The sequence below is a fragment of the Patella vulgata genome, chromosome 9 (assembly GCF_932274485.2).
Source record: "Patella vulgata chromosome 9, xgPatVulg1.2, whole genome shotgun sequence".
In the NCBI taxonomy this organism is placed as follows: domain Eukaryota; kingdom Metazoa; phylum Mollusca; class Gastropoda; family Patellidae; genus Patella; species Patella vulgata.
The window spans coordinates 45974302-45997352 of NC_065887.2; the positions used below are offsets into that span (position 1 = coordinate 45974302).

Sequence of the window (23051 nt, forward strand, 5' to 3'; positions counted from 1 at the left end):
GAAGAATCCTATTGAAGTTCAGCAATTTCCTTTAATTACGCCATGAGTTATGGCCCTTGTTTCACTTTGTTGTACCTTGTGGTTGCTTTAACGACAAAAGTTATTATCCGATCTGTATGAAATTTAAAGGTATCGTTTAAATTAGTAAAACGAACAAGCCTATTGAGTTTCAGCAAATTTCCGTTAAGTACATCTAGAGTTATGGCCCTTGTTTCACATTGTTGAATCTTGTGAACGCTTGAACGACAAAAGTTATCACCCAATCTGTATGAAATTCATATGCATCATTTAAATTAGTGAAATGAAGAAGCCTATTCGGCTATCTATTAAGAACAAATGGCTTGTAACACAATGAACTGTTCCAGATAAGATTTGAATGTAGATTTTTGTTTTCAAATATTGACAGTGGGACTTTAAATTGTTAATGTATATCCTTTTTACTACTACCTCTTCAACTTATTTTTAATTGATCAATCCATTCCAGAATTATCCAAAGTGTCAATGCTTAATCAACTCTAAATGTTCTCATGTGATTATTTAATAAATAAACGTCACTGGAAAAGCTTCAAAATCATTTTAAATACATGTAATGCAAGTAATTATGTCAAGATATCCTTTCCATACATGTGAGTGTGAGTATAACGCAAACCCGAATGTCAATATCACCTGCAATCAGGGAAATTTCAATGTAAGTCATAACTTTGCTCAAATTCTACCCTACATTTCTATGACTTCAATGAGTACAATAATTAAATCATTTCTACATTTTATTTTCCAAACAAGTATTGAAATGACTTAAAACCATTCTAACATCCATCTTCATTAGCCTAGTCACATCCTAACTTACAAAAAAAGTGTAGTTAAAAAGTAATTTGAACGAAAATGGACATCGCAGTAGAACAGAGAGAAGCTATCCTTGACATTGCATGAGAGCTGATTAATAGATTATGGTCTGGATAAGTTAATTAATGTCTAATTTAGTAATTAATAGTTTTTATAACATTTAAGGCCTAAAGTTTAAAAGAAAGACCTACGAATACAATAGGCAGATTTTGCTCTTGCATAATGTATGTTTAATATAAATTATTGAAATTTAACTGGCTTCTTCTTTATTTTACAAATTTAAATAATGCATATAAATTTAATACAGAAAAGATCACATGATATCTTTATTTGTTTACAAGGTCAAGTTATAATATTCATTAAAAAAAAAAATGTAAACTTACATGTCAAACACCTGAGTCACTTTACTAAGGTTTAACTTTAAGATTTGAAGGCTACCGGTAGCCTTCATTGTGGTGCATTACTAAACCATAATGCTCCCACCAAGAAAATGGACAACGATAGAATTAATAATAATAAGTGAACAGTTCACTCGTTGAATAGGGAAAGAGCCATTATAAATGCTGCACGAATCGAATTGGCAAAAAGACGATTGCCTGCAGCATTAAGGTGAACTCCCCAACGATCGAAGTGCAATGCCCTATACCTCGTCTTCCGACTGGAATTCCAAAAAAGCACTCGATATAAAAATGACAACCTGTGGCGGAGCAGGTTGTTCACCGAATTCTTAACTTCGTTGTACTGCTTATCACTCAGACCACGAGGTTTGAGGCGAGCAAACAAATTGCCCACAACAATAACAGCCCATGGGCATTGCTGACGAATCAAATTAACTAAGTTAATTTATCGTTAACAATGCGAACAGCCTGTTGATTGTGTAGACCTATGTCATTACCCCCAGTCTGAACGAAAACAACATCAACGCTAACAGGAATCTTTCCTACATACTGTCTTAAATTTAGTGACGTCCCTCCGCTACGCCAAACACGATGGATCCGTCCCCCAACCCCCAATGACGTGGTAGTCTATTACCAATCCTATGGGATACACGATGAATAAAAGAATGACCGAATAGACAAAGTTCAGCCATAACCGCTTAATTGCTTTTATTTAAAATGATCAAGATATCAAGAAATTTCGTAAAAGTAGGTAGAAGCTAAACCTTACGTCAAGTGACGGCAGTGTCGTTGTTCCAAATGGCGGCGATCGGTAGGGAAATCATACGATAGGCCTATTGTCTCGATAAGATAACTCAGTTTGGAAAATGTATCAAGGATCAAGTGACAAGTCGTAGAGTTATATCATTGAAATATATACTGTCAGTATATATTTCTTTGGCTATATTATAGTTTCTATTTATTTAGCCTAAATTACAATGTTTTGAGAAGGATTTGAAGCAAAATTATGACAAATTAATTAGTTTGAATATGTGTTAGTCCTATTATAATACCATAAATCACCCAGTTTGTACACAGGAATGTATCTTTAAATAGGCATAGGTACATGTACTATTGGATTGCTATGATAATATTAAACAAAGTCTCGGATACCGTACGTCCAATTAAATGGCATGGGTGCTAAATATTTAAGAAAAGATTTTTATTGACTCATCTTAAACAGGTAAACACAATATCAATATGCATTGCACATCGTCATAACATCACAACAATATTCATAAAATTTAGGTTACCGGTACAATAATTTACATACCTGTAATTAATTAAGAAATAGATAGATATCAAGGTTGTGGACCCTCTAGAGACCACAGTTTTTATCCAATTTGGATGAAACTTTAAATATATGTTTTTATCATTAAGATCTTGGTTCCTTTTGATAATTATTAACATTAGTGTTACTTTGCTCTTATTTTTTGAAAAAATTTTCACAAGTTGATTTCCTTTATTTTGTTAATGTAGAATGGTAACGAACTGCTCTTTTCATTTTCTTTGTTTTATTTGTTTCGTTTGAATTTGATTTATCTGTTTAGTTTATGATTGTTTAATTTTTGTTAATGAAGTTGATTCTTTTAAACTTTGTTTTTATTTTTGAACTCTACTTGGTGTAGGTGTTCATCAGGTAATACCTCGACTGAGTTCAATATCGAGATTAGCCGGTTGATTTGTTGGATATAAACCTTTGAATAATAGCGCCTAACAGGCAGCTGTGTTTAATTATGTTCTCCTGATTTTGATTGTTTCTGTGTGTTTGAAGTATATGTTTGTGATATGCGCTTAGAAACACTTCACGTGTAATGAAGCGCTATATAAATCGAACAATAATAATATAGCTCTGCCGAGGTTTTCCGGAATCTGTCGAAGTTTGCCGAGTGAAAAATAGAATTCAACTCATTGTTAAAAATATAATTTGCAGTTCACGGAAAGATAACTCTGTTTGGAAACATGGTTTGGTGTAGAGGAGTAACCGAAGTTGGCCGAGTGAAATCTGCAGAGATATGCCGGGTTGCCGAGTGAAAAATAGAACGTGACTCATAGAAGATCCAGTATTGTGCGCGTGAAAGACCTGAACTGAAGCCAGGTAAAAACAATATTTGTCCCCCGCCTTTCGAAGAAAGCAGGGGACTATTAAAATGGGTTCGTCCGTCTGTCTGTCTGTCCGTCTGTCTGTCCGTCACACTTTTTGGGACACAATAACTCTCTTCCTAATTGAGCTAGAATGTTCAAACTTGGTGTATGTGTTTATTAGGTCAATGCCTTGATGGAGTTCGAAGATGAGCATTTTCCGCTTAGGGTAAGCAGAGATAAGCAATTTGATTGGTTGATACTTTGGGGCACGATAACTCTCTTCCTAATTGAGCTAGAATGTTCAAACTTGGTGTATGTGTTGATTAGGTCAATGCCTTGATGGAGTTCGAAGATGAGCATTTTCCGCTTAGGGTAAGCAGAGATAAGCAATTTGATTGGTTGATGCTTTGGGACACGATAACTTTAGTTCTAATTAAATTAAGTGAGATTGATGAAACTTGGTGTATAGTTTCATTACAGTAATACCTTGACTAAGTTTGATAATGAGCATTTTCTGCTCAGGGTAAGCAGAGTGATACGCAATTTGATTGGTCGAGACTTTGGAAAACAATAACTCTCCTACTTTGATTGTCCCCCGCCTTTCGAAGAAAGCAGGGAACTATTAAAATGGGTTCGTCCGTCTGTCTGTTTGTCTGTCTGTCCGTTCCGCTTATGGTAAGCAGAGATAAACAATTTGATTGGTTGATCTTCGAATTGAGTAAATGTTCATGCTTATTGTCCCCCGCCTTTCGAAGAAAGCAGGGAACTATTAAAATGGGTTCGTCCGTCTGTCTGTTTGTCTGTCCGTTCCGCTTAGGGTAAGCAGAGATAAACAATTTGATTGGTTGATGCTTTGGAACACTATAACTTTAGTTCTAATTAAGTGAGAGTGATGAAACTTGGTGTATAGTTTCATTACAGTAATACCTTGACTAAGATCGATAATGAGCATTTTCTGCTCAGATTAAGCAGAGCGATAAGCAATTTGATTTGCTGAGACTTTGGAACACAATAACTCTCCTTCGAATTGAGTTAAAATGTTCAAAATTGGTGTGTATGCTTATTGTCCCCCGCCTTTCGAAGAAAGCAGGGGACTATTAAAATGGGTTCGTCCGTCGTCTGTTTGTCTGTCTGTCCGTCACACTCCTTCGAATTGAGTTAAAATGTTCAAAATTGGTGTGTATGCTTATTGTCCCCCGCCTTTCGAAGAAAGCAGGGGACTATTAAAATGGGTTCGTCCGTCTGTCTGTTTGTCTGTCTGTCCGTCACACTTTTTGGGACACAATAACTCTCCTCCCAATTGAGGTAGAAGGTTCAAACTTGGTGTAGGCCTTTATTAGGTCAATGCCTAGATGGAGTTCGAAGATGAACCTTTTCTGCGCAGGCTAAGCCGACATAAGTCATTTGATTGGTTGATGCTTTGGGACACGATAACTTTAGTTCTAATTAAGTGAGAGTGATCAAACTTGGTTTATAGTTTCATTACATGAATACCTCGATAATGAGCATTTTCTGCATAGGCCGAGATAAGCTATTTGATTGGTTGATGCTTTGGGGCACGATAACTTTAGTTCTAATTAGATGAACCTTTTCTGCGCAGGCTAAGCCGACATAAGTCATTTGATTGGTTGATGCTTTGGGACACGATAACTTTAGTTCTAATTAAGTGAGAGTGATCAAACTTGGTTTATAGTTTCATTACATGAATACCTCGATAATGAGCATTTTCTGCATAGGCCGAGATAAGCTATTTGATTGGTTGATGCTTTGGGGCACGATAACTTTAGTTCTAATTAAGTGAGAGTGATCAAACTTGGTTTATAGTTTCATTACATGAATACCTTGACTAAGTTCTGCCTTGACTAAGTTTTGCATAAGGCTAAGCCAAATAAGCCACCAGGTAGTGCATTTTAGCAGTTGCTTTTTATCCATGGTATAAGTTATGAATAAATAATGACAATGTTGTTTTTTTTTTAAACTCTTTATTTTTCACTGTTCAAATTTTTTATAACAATAATCACATTAGTTATTATTTTGAGGGAGAATGGAAGAAGAAAAGATCATAAAATACAAAAACTATGTCTATTTATATGTGAGCAGTGAGCAAAGAATTGTGTTAAATGGTGATGGGACTTAAGATTTACATTTTTATGGTAATGATGCCCATATGATATGATGATCTGTATATGGTAGTGGGAATGAGCCAGTATTTATATCAGGAATAGATGATATGATAAAATCCAATGTACCACCATGGAAATGAGTTGGAGATGTAATCAATTGTTGTAAATTGTGTTTCAAAAGAATATTGTCAAGTTGTGTTGGATCCATATTAAAATCACCAAGTAGTAGAATATTGTGAGAGTTTTGTTTAATACCACTAACTAATGTATCAAACTGAGTTATAAAGTCAGTAAGATGTTGTGAATGTGATTTGTATATTACAACTAGAATCAATGGCTTATGATTATAGTCTAATTTTATAGTATGGTATTCAATATCAATAATTTCATTAGGAAGGGAATACTCTGTCACCTGTACTTGTTTAGAAATGTAAAAACCAACACCATGAGGATGGAAAAAACAAATTGAAAAAGAAACTATTATAAATTAATTAAATATGTAGTATGCAATAATGAATTGACATTTAATGACAGAAAGAAAACAGTGAACTTTGCACAACTTGCAGCAAGATGGAAAATAGACCCGTTGATACAACCAAACTCTAGATCTGTAGGCATAGAGCATGTTTTCCCCTTAATATGCTATAATTATTCCATCAAAAACATTGTATGCTTAGACTATAAGTAAAGATATACTGTTTGATTGTTCAATACTTTGTAAAAGATAATTTGTGATAAATTTATATGTGTCCTCTAATTATTTTCCTATTTCGGCGGGGGACATCAGCCTCACTGTTGGCTTGTTCAAAATAATAACTACTGTCACATGACACGAAAATTGCATGCCATTTCCTCAGTTTTTATTTTAGACGACTAAAACTTAGTGACATACCTGGAATTGCCATCCCATACACGAGTAGGGTGACCCGTGCACTTTACAGAAAGTTGGTCTCGACACGGCTAAATGTGCACGCTTCAGTTGCGTGTCTCGAACTGATTTCTGACTACCCCGCACTCGCTTTGAGTCGATAAATAGCCATGGCACGTGCAATTCTCTACAAATATATCAACTATTACAGCCGTAAAAAATCTATTGTTGACGATTTTGAATAGCAGTAAAATTTAGCTTCTTGGTTATTACAGCAGCTTTAGTAATTACGTTTGTTTTATTTTTTAAATTGCTTTATCATTAACTGTACCGTTAAGAGCGACATCTTTTGGTTTAGTACAAATACTATATCTGAATCATTTTCTTTAGCAGGAACATGATACTAGCAGTAGTTTCATTTTACTTTTACAAGTTTCTTAAAACAATTGTTGAGTTGTCTAAAGTGCTTATTTCTAAATTCAATTTCTTGTTCTAGCTTTCTGTTATGTTTCGTAAAAAAGTAGTCTTGATTATCCCGACCTGTCAATCAGACGTAGAATGGTCGATAGACTGGTTAAGCGAGACTAATTTCAAAACAAGGGCACGTAACCTATCTTTTACTCAAAAGTGTCTGGATGTTATGGACGCAACTTGGAACCAGTTTTCAGTCTATTATTTATAGATGATTGATGGTCATAGCTTATTAAGTACAACATGATCGTTTATTTAGTGACTATAATTGTGTGAAACTGATTTGAGGCTTGGCATATATATAAATATTGTGGCGTAATTGTCGAGATATTTATTTATGGTGGGTCACCCTAACACGAGGAAACCAAATTCAGATCAAGCTATCTCTCTCTCATGAAAAATCATAGTTTTAGGCGGGTATAGATAAAAATGCACCTAGAACAAACTGCAACAGAAATAATTTCTTTGGGAACTGTTCAGGTATGGTCTTAGTACTCCCATAACAAAAGCGGCCATTATCGGTCTTGGGGAAATTTGCATAATTAACATAAATCCAAGATGGCCGCCATTGGACCAGAAAATCACTGAAATCTCCGAAATGGTTGATTTTAGAGGAAATAAATGTATAACCGACAATAGGAAATCGATACTCGCGAGTTCAAAAATGCAGACATTTTTTACCTACAACCTCACTGTGACGTTGTAACGTCATTTTGACGTCATTCTCGTGACGTCTGTCATCAGCGCCATATTGTTAAATTACTAAACTTTTTCTGCTACGGAAATGAGTTTTATGAGAACCCGGTAAATTGTCGGCGTCATTTTACGATGTATGGGTGTCCTATATGTAGTGCACCGTTGGCTAATGGCGATGAAACCGTTTCTATCACACAGCGGGGCGCAGATGGAATCAATAATGCCGCAAAGGCTAGACAGATTGAGTTGCATGTGGCAGCAGGCACCGCGGTCCATGCGAAATGTAGAAAGTCACTAGTGAATGCAAAGAAAACTCAACTTATAGGGAAAAAGGGACATGAAACTGTTTCTGATAATATCTGTCCGCCACGTAAACGCCGCTCTCAATGTGCATTATTTGACTACAGCAAGTGCTGTTTATTTTGTGGTCAACCAGCTACTGTTAATGCTATTCATTCTGGTAGATCCGAAGTTGCATTTCTAGTACGAACGACGAGTTTTCAAAATCAACTAAGAAACATCTGTATTGAAAGGCATGATGACTGGTCGGCGATAGTGAATGGCAGGATGGAGTATGTAGGGCAGGATCTTCATGCAGCAGATGCTATATATCATCAAATTTGTAGTGTCAACTTTAGAACTGGCAAGAAAATCCCTATTATATACCAAGAATCACCTGACTCTGTAAACAATCAAGCTGTTGGTGCTTCATCTGCTGGTGGTAGACCAATAGATGGAGAGCGAGATCGGGCATTTCAAGCAGTAGTTGAAAATTTGGTAGCTAACTTAGGCGAGCAGATCAGTATCACTGAATTAGTTGATGAAATGTCGAGAATGTATACACCGCCATATAGTGTAAAATATATGAAGCAAAAACTACAGGAAACACTAGGAGAGAGTGTAGTAATTTCCAACATAAGTGGTAAAAGAGATATCGTCACTTTTGATCACACAGCAGCAGAAATATTACAAGAATTTTACGAAAAACCTCGATATGATGTTAAGAAAGATAAGGCAACACAAATAAAATAAGATGTTTCTCGGGCACCGCCCGCACGCAAAATTGGTTGCGCGTGCGGCCTATTTTATTATTTATTAGTCTTGATGAAAAATAAAAAATATATAACACCCGCCCGAACATCGATAAGCAAGTCATAAAAAAAATATGCCGCATGTATCTACATGCCCCATACGTGAATATCCATTCAAATGTATTAAACTGATTCGGATGTAAACGCTTATTTACGGGTCTTTTTTATTGATATCGAAAGAACCTCCATTTTTGTATCACGTGATTTTAATTACCTCCCCTTGTGAACTAGAATTTGGACTCAGACTAGCAATTATTTGCCCATTGACTTCAATGTTAAATGACTGTAACATCACAGGCTGTAGCTTTTTGCTCAACATTCCGTTGGTTCCAATCTTTATAGGCACAATGGGGACAACATTTGGCAATCTCCTCATCATAATTTTGTAGGGGGTTGACCATTTAGATTTTTTGCTACACGGATTTGAAGTTGACAGGGGTGAAAATCTCACTTCCGACACAATGATTGCTCTGCAGAAAGACACTTTACACCCCCTATCCCTCCGCTGTAATATCATCAGTATTACCCAAAACTGCTATGAAATTGCAAATTTGATCCCTTTTCTCCAATTCTAGACCAAAAAGTCAACCCAAAAATGCAGGAAGAGGGGAGAAAAAAATTAAGGGAAAAATTGTCTATTTATAACTCGCACTACATTCGTCCATCATGAAATAAGGGGAAATAATTACTAGTCTTAGTCCTATATACCTCACATGTTTCTGCAGTTTAAACAAATCTGTTGTTATCTAATAAACAAACATATATGCAATTCCCTGGCTAAAGAATATGAAAATCTATGCATTTTCAGATGAGCTGTGCGGCATTCTGCAAACACTATAATACATCAGAAAACTGCGGAATTTCAGACAGAAATTTAAAAGCACATGAATTTTGAATTCCACAGAACATTTTTATTTTTGAACATAAATGCATTCTGTAAAAAGATGAGATAAATTCAATATAAATCAAACACGAATATACTTTAAAACAGTAATCATGATGCAATATTAGACTTTTTAACACTTTCATCGAAAACCACACAGTTTTTCTCTGTTAACGTAGTTTCAAGTGCCAAATTGTGGTCAAATCTAAAATGTTGAAACATGCAATGCCTATCAATTTTAAAATATCTCCTATATAGCTGTATTTCCATAGGATAAGTAAGTTGAAATAATCTGATTATGTAACACTATAACAGCTTTTTCATCCCCACCCCCCAGTTTGGAATCTGATAATTTAAAAGCACATGAATTTTGAATTCCACAGAACATTTTTATTTTTGAACATAAATGCATTCTTCAAAAAGATGAGATGAATTCAATATAAATCAAACACGAAAATACTTTAAAACAGTAATCATGATGCAATATTAGACTTTTAACACTTTCATCGAAAACCACACAGTTTTTCTCTGTTAACATAGTTTCAAGTGCCAAATTGTGGTCAAATCTAAAATGTTGAAACATGCAGTGCCTATGAATTTCAAAATATCTCCTATATTAGTTGTATTTCCACAGGATAAATAAGTTGAAATAATCTGATTATGTAACACTACAACAGTTTTTTCATCCCCACCCCCAATTATGGAATCCGATACATTGCTGACCAATCATAGGTCGCCCTGTTCACTCGGGCCTGTCAAATGATTTACAATGGCGATGGTGCCTACAACTTTCCTGACCAAGAGATATGCACAACCGTCGATCAACACACAAGCCATTAATGTTATCTTCCAATATGAGAGGCCATGATAAACACACGGGCGTCCTTTTCAAGCTCGGAAATTAAGTCATCACCAAAAAGCAAAGTTTACAGAGGTCCTCGGGGCTGGAACCCAAACTTATTACGATTTGCCCTCCACTTCCACCACAGGTGTCATAGAGATCAGGGATGAAATTGATATGCATCATCGTTCTCCTAAAGCCAGTCCAGGAAGACATCAGGTTTTGAGATGTAGACCTGAAATGTTAAATTTGGATGAGAATGAGAATTCTGGGGCGAATACTATCCAGGGAAACGGTCATTGACATCCAGAAAATGGTCAAAATGTGGAATTCTGTCATTCAGTTAAATGTCAAGGGGAGAAGACAGGCCTGTGCAGTACCAAATTTCCAGCCCATTACTATTAGTGAGCAGAAGTGGGGATCAGGTTGGATGTACTTCTTAAAGTGTATGAAATGCACATTTATCTCACCTGTTTTGCTTCTTTTTTTTTAATACTTGTGTTGAGGTCAATCATTCCACTCTATGAAACATTACCCTGGCACCTAAAATGATAGGAGGCTGGGGATAAAATATGCAATAAAAAAACAGTGAGAAAATAAGAAAAAAATATGGTTTCAACTGGAAATAGAAATAAACCTCTTTATTTCTAGCGAACAGCCTGTCACTGGCCCTCCAAAAAGAAACCAGTTAACAGGCAGTAAAAAAGTAAACCTTGAGTGTCACATAAGTCTAAGCCATGAAATAAGGGGAAATAATTACTAGAAATAAGGGGAAATAATTACTGGTCTTTGTCCATTTGATTCGTGTTAAACACCGAAAGTCATTGACAACAATGCAATGTATTTAAATCATTCGATCTTAATCGGCTCATTATTGCCGGCTTCAGTCGGTCCATGTTTGAAAAAATCCTACTTATAAAACAATGAATCGTAGAACAGGTTAATTATTATAACTTGTGGCTACGAATACGATACGATGATAGTCACCATACCTTAGTCAGAATCTGGGTCATTAGCACATTTAATGGTAGTTTTGATAATCCGGAAAATAATAATTGGATTACACATTTGATGGTTTTACTGACGAGTTGTTAGTTAAATTTAAATAGTCATTCGATATAAACCCCAGATAGAACACCGTGAATTAAATATGGAAAATTATTTTCCTTTCAGTCAGTGTTCAGTGTTTGAGTAGACTTGATTTTTGGGTTTATGTTCTAAGTATGTATAATATATAACTGAAAGCAAAACCGTAGACAAGTAATGACTTTCTCATTAAAAAAAAAAAAAAATACAAGGCCGCCCTCCCGCCCCAACAATTTTCAACAATAGGCAAATTTTATTTTGCACCTTCCACTAGCCAGAAATGAGATAAAAAAAAATATAAACCGCCCTCCCCCCCTACAGTTTCAGCTGTCAGTTGCCCGAGAAACAAGACATTTATTTTGTGTAGTCTAAGGAGAGGTTGATACGAGCTAGCGCAGCATTATTAAAGAGTGATATAATTCAGAAATTCTCCAACGAGACCAAGGAATTTTATCCCGAAACTGAATCTATGAATTCTCTTGATACGATGCTTACCTATCTGCCCGAAACTTTAAAGTTATTCTTGGAGGAATTGATAGTCGGGACAAAAGCAGAGATGAAGACAGCATCACTGGGACAATGTTTAACACAGGCTGTTAGACCAAGGGCAATACTGTGTCCTATACAACTGGGTCTTGCTGTACAGCTGCACCATCAGTACGGATCGCGTTTCCTCATTGATACACTCAATGCTCATGGCTTTTGTTCATCGTATTCAGAAGTACTGAACTTCGAGACATGTGCTGCATCTCACACTTGTCAATCAGAACAGATCGCAGAGATACCCCATAGTGACAACGATTCATTGGTTTCCGCCGATAACCCTGAACCACCAGAATTGGAAATTGCTTCAATGGTGACGGCTGATATGCCAAACGTTGATGACGTTGACATGCCCGTTTTAACTACAGAATCGTCACTTCTTTCCTCAAAACGTATACCCAGCGTTCAAAACATATTTTCTGAATGTGGTGGACATTTTCGTCAATATATGGCCGATAATGCGGATTGCAATCCATGGTCGATCGACGGTAAGAAATCATTCCATGCTATGGGAATGGTAGAAACTCTAACACCTGAAATAAAGATCAAAGCGCTCATAAAACGAGACACAAAATTGTCTAGTGAGTTTCTAAAATCGATGATTAATATATATTTCTACAATCCACCTCTTGATAATTTGATTCTATTGTACCATAAAATCCCTCCGATTGTTTTAGACCTCGGCGGTTTTCATACTGCCATGAGCTTTCTTGGCAGCATAGGGCATCTGATGGATAGTTCAGGATTGAATAAAGTTTTAGAAGAGGTGTACGGTGAAAATGCAGTAATTGACATGCTGAGTGGAAAATCTTACGCGAGGTCTATTCGTGGTCATTTTTTGGTAGATTCAGGGCTAAACGCACTCGTGATTTCTGACGAATACGATTTACCCCTGGAAGGTGAAGAAGAAAACGCTTCAATTCCCGCTGAAATTCAAAAGTTGATTGAACTGTTTGATAGAATGGTATCAAACGAAATTTCATCTGACGAAGCTATTTCTACATGTGGTGATGCAATACAGAGGTTCAGCAAAGAATCAAGAATCGTAAAACCATCCTAAAAGAACAGCCAATGGGAGAATTATGGGTTAAATACATGACGATGGTCGATCTACTGAGAACATTTATACATTCTGAGAGAACAAGTAATTGGAAGTTGAACCTATGGTGCTTGTCCGAAATGGTTTATTATTTTGCGGCAACAGGACACAGAAATTATGCTAAAAGTGTACAAATATTTTTGCAAGATAGAGTTGGAGAAAACAAATCCTGTAATTTACTCTATGTTCGATATGGGACTCTTTGTTATCCGGAGAAGCAACCGTTTCTGGGCAGGTCTACCTAAAGATCTGGTAAATGAACAAACACTTATGAGATGCATGAAATGGACCGGAGGATTGACGAGAGGACGTGGAATTATGGACGAAAGTCAGCGGAACAGATGGCTTTTGGCTTTGCCGATATGCTCGGCAGTAAGTGGATCGATGCAAGAACTAACTAACCTAAGATACGAAACTAGTGACCAACACAAAGAAGTATCACCTAGCCGGATTGAACGAGACAATAACGATGCTTATAAAATCTTACAATTCCTCGTACAGAACAACCCATTCCAGCCATCTCTCGATATGCGAAATCTTATCACATGTGAGAAAGCCGAGCCATCAGTGAATTGTCATAAATCGTATGAAGTTGGACGCAGTATCATGGAAAATGCCTACTGTAATGATGCGTATGAGCACTCGTTTCGGAAAAAGAATGAAGTCATTACTATGGGGACTGCTAAAAAGGTACATATAGACGGCGAATCAGTTAACATAGATCCTCAATTACTATTCCAGCGCCTAGTAACAATCGGACAAAATCACGCTGACATCGATGACGGAAAGAAACTCCTCGTATATGAAGTAGCCAGTCATCCAACTTCTCTATTCGATGAGTTTGGCCAAATTCGCAGTGCTACAAAGTCGCAGCTTGCTGATGTACTAACATCGATGAATACTACTGTAACGATTCCGTTTAAGCCAATATGCACACTTGTCGATGGCAGTTCGCTACTCCATGGCTACCTTAACTGGAAGAACGATAGACGTTTGGGCACATTGCTTTACAATATGTACATCACCTTCAACAACATGCCAATCCTGTCGTAGTTTTCGACGGCTATAACGGCCCATCCACTAAGGACACCATACACTGCCGTCGCAACAGAGGCAGTATAAGATCCACAGAGGTTATTGGACTTGGCCGTGACAAACAGCTCAAATCTAAGAAAGAGGATTTTTTGTCAAACGAAGTAAACAAGTCTAATTTCATTGACCTACTAGCTGAAGTGATGAGGGAACATAATATTGAAGTAAAGAAAGCTCGAGCAGATGCTGATGTTTTAATAGTTACAACTGCCGTAGAATTGAGGCGCTCGGGGCCAACACAGGTCCTGGCAGAAAATACTGATGTTTTAATACTGCTGTGTCATCACACTGGTAATCTCGAGCCTGGTATTCTAATTATGAAATCCGGTCATAGATCCAAGAGAGCTCCTTGGGATATAGGTTGCATCATAAACAAGCTTGGGACAGAAATATGTCAAATCCTTCCCTTTATTCATGCCATCGGCGGGTGCGACACCACTTCCAGATTGTATGGTATCGGGAAAGGCATAATACTGAAAAAAGCTCTCTTATCGTCACAGCTTCGTCAACTTGGTCACGTATTTACGAAGAGTTCAGCTACAACATCTGAGATTGCTGCTGCTGGCGAGAAAGTGCTGGTATTGATTTATGGTGGGAGAGACGACGAAAGGCTGAACGTACTGCATTGCAGGAAGTGGTCAGAGAAAGTAATGACAAGTTCTTCACCTATACAAGTACAGTCTCTACCCCCAACTGAAGATGCTGCAAAATATCACAGCTACCGAGTGTACCACCAGGTTCAAGTCTGGATTAACGTTGCCACAGAACTAAATCCAGAACATTGGGGTTGGCAAATTTCAAAAGAAAAATACGTTCCGAAGACGATGGACAGCCCACCTGCACCTGAATCACTACTGAAAATCATACGTTGTAGCTGCAACGCGGGCTGTAATTCCAAGCGATGTAGCTGCCGTAAGCATGGTTTGGCTTGTGCTGCTGGGTGTGGAGAATGTCGGAGTATATCTTGTACAAACTCTGAAAGTTTTGGTCTCATTGGCTGGTTCTGGAAAAATTACATGTGTTCCTTTTCATTGATATTTCTATATTCTGGTAATAAATATGAAAGATAGTTTCAGTTTGGGGAAAATGTGTTCTTTTGTACAAATTGTATGGCAGTTCGTAGTTTCCAGCAGTTTTCCAAGCGCAGTTACAATTAAATTTGATAATGACGTCACAATCAGAACGACGAACTGACGTTACAACGTCACAGTAAGGTCGTGGGTAAAAAATGCCAGCATTTTTGAACTCGCAAGTATCGATTTCCTACAGGTCGGTGATACATTTATTTCCTTTAAAGTCAACCGTTTCGGAGATTTCGGCGATTTTCTGGTCCACTGGCGGCCATCTTGAATTTATGTTAATTATGCAAATTTCCCCAAGACCGATAATGGTCGCTTTTGTTATGGGAGTACTAGAGACCATACCTGAACAGTTCCCAAAGAAATTATTTCTGTTGCAGTTTGTTCTAGGTTCCCCCTCTCATATTGTTAACTCTACCCACCTATTTGTTTACATCCTGCTGTTGAACATCAGCCATGTTTGATCTAGTTATCCGGAAGACTCGAAGATGGAGGGGGCGTTGGTTTGGCTCGAGTCGTTTCGGTCTACTTGGATGTCAAGGAAGTTGTTTCGGCCCAGTAGAATATAACTTTTATTTTTACGGAATCCAAGACCACTGCAGTTTGTCCAACTGAGTTGAATATTTAATTGGCCCCGAGGGCTGTAGCGTTTTGATATTCATATAAACTGCGTACAAATTTTATCCTGAACTGCATGTGATGGAAATTTTGAAGGGGGCTATAGGCGTACACAATAACTTGGTCCATAATATGCAAAAGTAATCGCGGATTGCATAGTTAATATAAGTTATTGCCTTGCTTACGACTTTGCCTTTATTAGACAATTTAAAGTTGAATTTAGGCTGGAGCGATGATTAGACTAAATGTATATGTAACCTAATTTCTCGTGAAGCCTACAACAAATGTAAAACGATTTTTATATAATAATTATGTCTGGCATATTATCGCCTGGTTCAATCTGATTAAAATACAGATCTATATTTCGTTTCGTTTTTTTATACTTTCGATGGCCTACACTACATGAAGGTCTGACAAGTTATAGCGATAGGTCACGTCAGGAGTGAAAAGACCGACTTATGACCCTATGACGTCAGACATTTGATTAACCAATCAGCATTGATGTTACTAGTGGATTACCCACAGTTCCGTGAAAAACATGCCTAAAGCTCGCCGTAACAGACCGTTTCATTGGCTTATCCCCGACACCATTCAGAACACGAGTTTTAACTTCCAGATCCAAGTGTAGTAAAGACAAAGACAAGTAAAACGAAATTTTGAACTATAAAAACAAAACGAAATAAGATCTGTGTTTTATTATTAACCAGATTGCGCCCGGTTGATGCAGGCGTGCCATTAAACATCAATTACATCATTTCATTTCATATCTTCAATCAAGGTTATGCAACGCAGAACACATATTCCTGAAGCTATTGTCTCGAGAAATCCCTTTCTGGCCATTGCTGGATTGACTTCTGATACTTCAGCTTTTGCGGGAGTGTGTCTATTCTTCCCGTTCAATCAAATCTATCCCAAGTAGAGCAACATCACAGCGCTTCGTTTAATCTGGGGTCTTCCCTGAAACTTTGGACAGTGATTTAAGATACATGTATTAAAAACGGTGAAAGTATTATTCGTCCCCAAACAGTATTGTTTATATTGTATCCGTTTTGACAGCCTCGTTTGTCACGCAATAAGTTTTTCTACAATTTTGGCTATGTACTGGTTAATTGGGCGTATATTTCTTGAGTCATGACGTAACGTTATGTAAAGATATTTGGTCCAATTTGGAGCTCTGTTTAAAGCCTAATGAAATTGTTACGCAGTTAGCTATTGGTTGTTAATCGGACTATTGACCAGTCATAATTTGGAACAGAAATTTGCTTCCATTACAGCAGTGTTAAGTGGGATTAGATCTATTCAAATGAAACACTGCGAGGAGTAAATAATTCTGTTTCTCGAAATAACTACATAATAGTTTGGTTAATTTTCTTGACATCTCGCGTAATTTTCATCTTTAAATAATAAACTGTAGATAACAATAATCAATTATTCAAGGGGTTATATTTTCGAAGATTCGCTTTTTTTGTCTTTTCTAGCTGAATATCTGAAATAAATCTGAACTGTTGTCAAATAACAATACTATGAATATCTAAGATCCAGCAGTGAACTGTGAGGAATATTAAAATAACGGTATTTATGTTGCAAAAAGGGGGTTTAGAAAGAGCTCAGAAAATTATGGAAAACTTTAACTGCGATGCAGTCATGACGGGTTTCACCGGTGCTCGTAATCCTTTAACGGACGTCACTTAACATATTCCCATGAGCATGTTACACGTGTTAACTATTTAGGCGAAATTGCCATTTATGATAGCATGTTAACGTGTGGAACACTTACAAAATGACCAATGCTTTATCGGATATCTACACAATATTACTTAAACGAAATTAGTAAACATCATTATTAAATGGCACTGAATAACACTCTTTAGAAAAAAAAACATGTTTGCTTTAAGGGTTGAAAATATGTTGGGTTTTTTTTTAAAATCACTGTAGATGTGTTTGGGTAAACAACATAAAAAGGTACTTTGGACAATTGCATAAAGTTACAAACTATCTTTTGATATATTCATATGTTCGCAGTGGTTTGTGCTTTTCGATATGTGGAATTAAAGTTTTAAAATTTAATTATGAACAAACAGGTATATTTGACATTAAAGTTTGTTTAATAAGGGCTAAAAGTACCAATTTTGCCAAAATGATGCCATTTCTAATGACAAGAATGTTACACTAATTTACAGCTGCAGTATCAAATCTAGCAAATGTCATTAAAATAGAACAATATTTTATTCTTTTGAAAAGTGACTCCTACAAAACTGCCTATTTGTCAGAAATAGCAAAAATTCAAAATGATTCATGGATATTTGGTTGATGTTATATATCAACCCTACATGTAGATTAATGTTTAGAATACAAATATTATCAAATAAAAAAGTTAAATAACATATGCGGGAAAACGGAGTACGAAAATCGATTCCCGCCTTGCTCTGCATATTTACGAGGACTATCCAGATATATATCAGCTAATTTGCGATAAGATAATATTTTGTATTAATTAGTATTATAGATAGTGCCAACATGTATACCATGCCGTTGATTCTGTGTCAATCGGATAATTATTTTTTATACACCCACATTTTCATGTGGACGTATATTGTCGTCGCCCCTGTCCATCCGTCCACAATTGTTTGTGAACAGTCTACAGGTCACAATTTTTATCTGATTTCAATGAAACTTGAAATATAGGTTTATCACCCTAAGATCTCGGTTCCTTTCGATATTGGCATCTATCGGACTGTAACTTCATGGATTATGGCCCCTGATTGCACGAAAAATCACGTTTTTGGCTTGTGAACACTGTAGAGGTCACAATTTTTATCCGATTTTGTTGAAACTTGAAATGTAAGTTTATAACCCAAAGATCTCGGTTCCTTTCGATATTCGCGCATATCGGACTGTAACTTCCTGAAGTATGGCCCCTGATTGTACGTAAAAACGCGTTTTTTTGGATTGTGGATCTTATAGAGGTCATAATTTTTATTCGATTTAAAAAACCGTACTATTATATCACCGTTAAACCCTAAGGACGGCCGAGTTCGAATTTCGTGAAAATCGGCCCAAAACTGACAGACAAAATGGCCGCCCTTCGTTCTCAAATAGCGTAAAAATATGGTATATCAAGGTTGTGGACCCTATAGAGGTCACAATTTTTATCCGATTTTGTTGAAACTTGAAATGTAAGTTTATAACACAAAGATCTCGGTTCCTTTCAATATTCGCGCATATTGGACCGTAACTTCATGAATCATGGCCTGTGATTGTACGCAAAAACACGTTTTTTGGCTTGTGGACCTTATAGAGGTCATAATTTTTATCCGATTTAAAAAAACATGTTAACATATCACCGTTACACCCTAAGGACGGCTGAGTTCTAATTTCGTGAAAATCGGCCCAAAACTGACTGACAAAATGGCCGCCCTTTGTTCTCAAATAGCGTAAAAATATGGTATATCAAGGTTGTGGACCCTATAGAGGTCACAATTTTTATCCGATTTTGTTGAAACTTGAAATGTTAGTTTAGAACACAAAGATCTCGGTTCCTTTCGATATTCGCGCACATCGGACCGTAACTTCATGAATTATGGCCCCTTATTGTATGACAAATCGCGTTTTTAGCTTGTGGACCATATAGACTAGAGGTCATAATTTTTATCCGATTTAAAAAAACGTTTTATTATATCACCATTAAACCCTAATGACAGTTGAGTTTGAATTTCGTGAAAATCGGCCCCAAACTGACAGACAAAATGGCCGCCGGTCGTTCTCAAATAGCGTAAAAATATGGTATATCAAGGTTGTGGACCCTATAGAGGTCACAATTTTTATCCGATTTTGTTGAAACTTTAAATGTAAGTTTATAACCCAAAGATCTCGCTTCCCTTCGATATTCGCGCATATCGGACCGTAACTTCCTGAATTATAGCCCCTGATTGTACGAAAAATCATGTTTTTAGCTTGTGGACCCTATAGGTCATAATTTTTATCCGATTTAAAAAAACGTATTATTATATCACCGTTACACCCTAAGGACGACTGAGTTCGAATTTCGTGAAAATCGGCCCAAAACTGACAGACATAATGGCCGCCCCTCGTTCTCAAATACCGTAAAAATATGGTATATCAAGGTTGTGGACCTTTACTTTGCGTAAAGTTTACGTCATTTTCGTTAGATTTACGTCAGAAAATGACGTAAACTTTACGTTAGATTTACGTCAGAAAATGATGTAAATATAACGTAAAAATGAAGTAAACTTTACGCTAGATTAACGTCATTTCCTGACGTTAAATTGTCGTTAAAAGGATGAGCAAAATGATGGATATCTAACCGACCATTATAACGTAAATCTAACATTAAATTAACATCATTTACGGATGCAATTCTAATGTCAAATTTTGATGAGCATTAAAACCTTCAAAATTATTCATTATATGCGGCAGTAAATGGGAAGTACATTCAACCAATAATCAAATTTTCCTGACCCGTGGGTGAGGCTAAAAGTTGAGTGGTCCAATGTGTGCGCTTTAGATCATAAGGTCTGTCATTGAGTCAAGTGGTTTGTTTCCACACCCAACTTGAACATGGGTTTTCTCTGGGTCCTCCTACTACTAAAGATTCCCGGTGCGGATGAATTATTCAACTTGAATTAAATCACTTAGTCCCAAAGGACAGTTTATGTCTGTTGGATGTTTTACCCCATTGCTCTCTATCTACCCATAACCAGTGAGAATTCTAAATGTATTGCACAGAAAAGTTAAAAATCTAGCAGAATTATATGACAAAATATACTACAAGTATGTATACATATACTTTATTTAAAAGACAAAAATATAATGTTATAAAATACAAAATACACATTTAAATATTAACAGTTTTTATCCACAGCTGTTTTAGAAATGAAGACGGGCATATGCCACACAGTGTGCAGAGCTATGGCGTACTCTTATATAAAATTCCAACTGCCAAGGGATCTTTCACACACACACACACACTTGAGTTTACACTGTACCTTGGTTTTTTTTTTTGTCCCTTCCGTATGACTAGTCAGCCATCCATGTCAGGTCCTCTGTCCGGCATCACTGACAAGGGAAAATGTTCAAGAAAAAGGTCTACATTAGCGCTATGAAAGTGTTGATATGCATATAAGAAAGAAAAAACTGGGATATTGACCAAATTGGGCCAAAACCTATAGCCTCTATCTTATTTGCTCAAGGTATTGATGGAATAGGAGTTAACTTTGGAATGAGTGAAATGAAATGGGGTTTAATGTCCTATTCCGACAGGGCTAATGACATGGAAATATGCTATACAGTGTCCTATTATGGAATTTTATCCAGACAGCGGCGCTAAAGCCTACTCTTATATCGAATTCAAACTTTCAAGGGATCTTTCACGTGCACACCAATGTTTGCACAGGACCTCGGTCATTCATACCATCCAAACGACTAGACAGCTGTCCCTCCTTGTCAGGCCCTCTGTCCTGCACCTCTGACAAGGGGAGGAAACCAAGTCTGGAAATCACGAAGAACTTTCTCGGCTGACACTGGAATGGAATGTTGTGGAATGCTGAATATTGATAGGTTTCGTCCTCTCATGATTCCAGTGTGTAACACAAATTTGAAAAAGATCAATTAAGAATAAACACAGCATCTATTGCATTTGAAAAAGGGAGAATTAACCAAGGAAGGCAAAATCCTGAAAAGCTGTATATTGATAATGCTTGTCCTCTCACAATGGGAATGATTCACATTTCACACCCAGTGTACGGACAAACAGGGCCAAAATTGATATTTGGGTGTATAAACAAAGATATATACTACACCAATATTACATGTGTTGCAGAATTGGTTTAACACATTTCAAATATAATTGTAACACGGATATTTGCAATGGTTGATCCATGACAAAAGATTTGAAATATTTTGAAGAGACGCAAAAGGTTAGCCATACAGTGTGCTATGAGGGAAATTTTGCCCGGGCAGCAGCGCTATGGCCTACTCTTGTATCGAATTCCAACTGCCAGGGGATCTTTTATGTGCACGCCAATGTGTACACTGGACCTTGGCCGAGAAAGTTCATCCAGATTTCCGGCGTGGTTTCCCCTTGTCAGTGATGCAGGACGGAGAGCCTGACAAGGACAGCTGTCTAGTTGTTCAGATGGGCTAAAAAACCCGAGGTCCCGTGTACACATTGGCATGCATGTAAAAGATCCCTTGACAGTTGGAATGCGATATAAGAGTAGGCCATAGTGCCACTGTCGGGGCAAAATTTCCCTGATAACACACTGTATGGTGTATGGCCATCTTCATTAGCCCAGTTCGGAGCAGAACAGTTGGACGTTAAACCCCATTTCATTTCATTACATTTTGTATCCATTTCTAAGTGCCCAAGAATAGAGATCTAGCTCCTTTAATAGTTGCGGTCTGTAGGTGACACACAAAGAGAAAACGAATGAATGAATGATCTACTCTCATTTCAAATTCCAAATGTCAAGGGTTCTTTTACGTGCACACCCACGTGATGGACTAGACACTGTTTTTTTGAGGTCCTCTGTCCTACACCACTACTAACAAAAGGAACTTTCTTGACCAACATGGGGATCACGTTGGCTAAGTGGGTAAGACGCTGACTCGCTAGCCTGGAGGTCGGGTGTTCGATCCCTGCATTGGCTGAGAAAGTTCATCCAGATTTTCCTGCGTGTTTTCCCCTTGTCAGTGATACAGGACGGAGGGCCTGACAAGAACAGCTGTCTAGTCAGGGATGAAAAACTGAGGTCACGTTTACACACAGGAGTGCACATGAAAGATCCCTTGGTAGTTGGAACTTGATATAAGAGTAGGCCATAGCACCGCTGCCTGGGCAAAATTTCCTTCATAGCATACTGTATGGCGTATGCTCGTCTTCATTAGCTCAGTTTAGGAGCAGAACAGTAGGACGTTAAACCCGATTTCATTTCATTTTTCTCGACCAACACGGAAATTGAACCCCTCATTTGCTAGCCAGTGTGTTACTAATTACTAGAGAGGGAGAGAGAGAAATGGGGTTTAACGTCTACTCGACACAAACTAGGTCATTTCGGGACTAACATATGGTTTAATTTTTATTTACATAATTCGCTTGCGCGTAGGGGTCTTTAGCAGTGGGAGAAAACCGGAGGTTGGACAGGCGACCCTACTCCTTGTCACGTACAACCGGGGAT

The 23051-nt window shown here is 37.2% G+C and overlaps 1 protein-coding gene across 4 annotated transcripts in view; it reads left to right on the forward strand.

Moving 5' to 3' along the window:
• Window positions 1–3304: 3304 nt before the first annotated feature.
• Window positions 3305–23051, forward strand: part of LOC126832539 (uncharacterized) — a 96484-nt gene continuing 76737 nt past the window's right edge. For all 4 annotated transcript variants that reach the window (XM_056103418.1, XM_056103419.1, XM_056103420.1 and 1 more), the window contains exon 1: window positions 3305–3378. The gene's annotated coding sequence lies outside the window, so the exon portion shown is untranslated. The remainder of the gene's footprint in view (window positions 3379–23051) is intronic.